The following is a 3,965-nucleotide window of genomic DNA, read 5'->3' as shown; positions in this document are numbered from 1 at the left end:
AGCAGGATTGTACACATCTTTGGCTCAAAATACATCCTTTGCTATGATTTTAATAACAGTTGTATACATGAGAATAGATATATTACTTTTTCTTCTTCTTTTTTAACTTATTGTGGAATTGATAAGCAGAGGCACTCAGCCAGCTTCAGGGCTAAATCCCATCATGAGAACTGGAACGTGATACTCTGACAAATGGCTTAAACAAAGAACTACCGTTATCTTGCCCATAAGGTGTTAATAAGAATTCTCTGCACCATTTCAGACTGTAAGGCTTATGTAGGAAAGGTATAACTGTATGGTGTCAGTACAATACTGAGTGTAGCCAAAAGGAGACCTGGAAATGAACATTGATTTAAAGTGAGCAAGCACAGGCTTTTAAAATAGGACTGCATTTGCTTTAGCAGGTGCAGGAGTAATGAAGCCAGGAGGGTTCTGCTTGCTTGATTTGTTCTACATGGTTTATCTGCTGGGAAGGAATTTATAAAGGAACTGGGACCTACAGTATTGTTGTTATGATTTTTAAAAATTATTACTATTTGATAGGTTAGCTCAGATATGCCAGCCTACTGAAATTTTATCTGACCTATTTGTGCATGACTTTTTTTTTCCATTGATCTCATCGAACCAGCTGTGTTTGACCAATGGAAGCAAAATTCCTCACACTATGGCAAAGCAAAGCTATATGCCAAAGCAATATGTTCATAATATTAAATATGGGGATATTTCCATTTAATATGTATCATTGCCACGAATTTGCAAAGATTATTGCATCTTTACCAAAAATACAGAGTTTTCAAATCATACTTTCAAATTCTACTAGGAATCATTAGAGCACAACATGCATGTGGGATTTTTTTCTGGTAATTGTTACAATTTTATTTCTAACAAAAAAATGGATTCTACTTTTTCTGGATATATTATTTTTCTTATTTAAGAGACAAAAGACATATTATCAGTATTCCATTTCTTCACTCTCTTATCTTCTAAAAAAACCCATTAATACTTATCTCTCAGCATTTCCTCTAAAACAACTGGGTTATGGAATCTTTAATAGCTTTATCTTCTTTAGTTAATTCCCCATGATTTAGATAATTCCCAGTCCAACAGTGCCTTGAACTTTTTACAGCACTCCTCATTGGAGGATCTCAGAGCTCTTTACCAGTAAGTCTAAATAAAACTTTACGTTACCTTGAGTAAAAAAAAAGGGAAAGTAGGACAAATTTGGATGTGGGGTCAGTGACCTGTCATGAGACTTAGACATGCAGAAGTCTATGGGTCCGGATGGGACCTACCCAAGGGTACTGAGGGAGCCTGTGGATGTGCTCACTGAGCCGTTTTCAATCCTTTACCGGCAGTAATCAGTGAGCTCCCAGCTGACAGGATATGAGCAAATGTGACAGCCATCTACAGGAAGGGTTGAAGCAGAATTCAGGGAACTACAAGCCTGTCAGCTATGGAAGGTCATAGAGCAGGTCATACTGAGTGCCATCATGTGGCATGTGTAAGACAACCAGGGGATCAGGCCCAGCCAGCATGGGTTTGTGAAAGGCAGGTCCTACTTTGCCAACTTTATCTCCTTCTATGACAGGGTGACCCACTTAGTGGATAAAAGAAAGGCTGTGGGTTTTGTTTACTTGGACTTTAGTAAAACTTTTGATGCCCTTTGCTACAGCATTCTCCTGGAGAAACTGGCTGCTCGTGATTTTGTGGGTGCACTGCTCACCAAGTGAATAAATGGCTGGCTGAACAGGCCCAGAGAGTGGTGGTGAATGGAGTTACACTCAGCTGGTGGCCAGTCACCCGTGATGTTCCCCAGGGCTCAGTACTGGGGACAGTCCTGTTTAATGCTTTCATCCATGGGCTAGATGAGGAGATGGAGAGCACCCTCAGTCGATTCACAGATGAAACCAAGCTGGGCAGGAGTGTTGATCTGCTGGAGGGCAGGAAGGCTCTGCTGAGGGATCTGGACAGGCTGGTTCAATGGAATGAGGCCAGTGGTATGAGGTTCAATAAGGTGAAGCACTGGGTCCTGCCCTTGGGTCACACCAACCCCAAAGCTGTCCAGCAGAAAAGACCTGGGAGTGCTGGTTGACTGCTGGCTGAACATGACCCAGCAGTGTGCCCAGGTGGTCAAGAAGGCCAATGGCATCCTGGCCTGTATCAGAAACAGTGTGGCCAGAAGGACCAGGGCACTTGTCATCCTACTGTACTCAGCACTGGTGAGGTTGCACCCGGAATCCTTTGTTCAGATTTAGACCCCTCATGGCAAGGACACTGAGACGCTGGATCATGTCCAGAGAAGGGCAACAAAGCTGGTGAAGGGTCTGGAGCACAAGTCTGATGAGGAACAGCTGAGGGAGCTCAGGGTGTTTAGCCTAGAGAAAAAGGAGGCTTGGGAGAACAAAGGGAGGGTGTAGGGAGACAGGGTTTGGCCTCTTCTCCTAGGTAACAAGTGACAGGATGAGAGGAAATGGTCTCAAAATTGTGCCAGGAGAAGTTTAGGTTGGATATTAGGGAAAATTTCTACACTAAAAGGTTTGTCAAGCATTGGCACAGCCTGCCCAGGGAAGAGGTTGAATCACCAACCCTGATGGTTATTTAAAAGATGTGTAGATGTGGCACTTAGGGACATGCTTTAGTGGCATGTGCTTGGTTTACATTTGGACTCAATGATTTTAAAGTTTTTTTCCAAACTAAATGATCATATGATTCTGTGAAAAATTGTATCTAGCCAAGATTAGGAAGCCAAAGGACTTGTTCAGTTCTGTTCTGAAGATTTCAGCTGTTCTAGTCTACACAGCGACATTCTCTTTTCAAGAGTACTTTATCTTCTTTCATAGCTTCCATTAACGGTATTTTTCAATCTACTTAATCCATCTTTTGCACATTGAGATAAAGCATGTTTTGGAGAGCTTCTATCATACGCCTGCCTCTGCACTCTGATGAACCAGGCATTGAGATTTTGAATGAGAAGTTAAGCAGTTCAAGCCACTGCCACATGAAGCTGGTAACTGGTTGAGATTTTGAATGAGAAGTTAAGCAGTTCAAGCCGCTGCCACATGAAGCTGGTGACTCGACTTTCCATCTCCTGCAATGTACATTACAGAAAGGAGTTACAGCAGTTTGGGCCTTTCTTCACAAATCTTACTAGTTTGGTAAATTAGTTGGATAGTGTAGTAAACCAGCTAATCTTAAGGAGATCTAGTCACACAAATCTGTTATAATGAATGAGAAGTTAAGCAGTTCAAGCCGCTGCCACATGAAGCTGGTGACTCGACTTTCCATCTCCTGCAATGTACATTACAGAAAGGAGTTACAGCAGTTTGGGCCTTTCTTCACAAATCTTACTAGTTTGGTAAATTAGTTGGATAGTGTAGTAAACCAGCTAATCTTAAGGAGATCTAGTCACACAAATCTGTTATAATAGCCTATGGAAGGAATCAGATCAGAAGCAGGTGTGGATTCTCTGCATATATTAGTTAGAAACACAGGAACAAAAAGTCTCTGAACACTGTACTATATGTATATCCCGAACCTGAGCTAAAACCTACCTTCTGGTATGATTTTATCCTTCTGACCAGAGCAGATCTTGAAACATCACTTAGTGACATGCAAGTTACAGGTTGCAAAAACTTCCCTTTTCTGCAATGCAGAGTAGTGTAGGCCACCAGCAATTCCATCTGGTCCGGCTGAACACTGAGACACATCCTCAACAGGAAGGTAAACGGGAGGTTTGGCAATGCCAGCTCACTGCAGCCTGGTTGTGCCAGTAGTGGTTCTCCTCACAAGTTTATTGATAAAGCATTTGCAAATTAAATTGGAGTCTCAAGTACTAACATACCCTAAAACTGAAACTGATTTGGAGACCAGAGCACTAGGATCCAACATGACATAGAAGTCAAACCCAAAATCAGACAGTCTTCAGTTGCTAATGGCCTAATCCAGGGTTCAAACAAGGCTTTCCC

Source organism: Acanthisitta chloris, unplaced genomic scaffold (assembly GCF_000695815.1).
Source record: "Acanthisitta chloris isolate BGI_N310 unplaced genomic scaffold, ASM69581v1 scaffold3574, whole genome shotgun sequence".
Taxonomy (NCBI): domain Eukaryota; kingdom Metazoa; phylum Chordata; class Aves; order Passeriformes; family Acanthisittidae; genus Acanthisitta; species Acanthisitta chloris.
Note: the sequence above shows the minus strand (reverse complement) of the source record.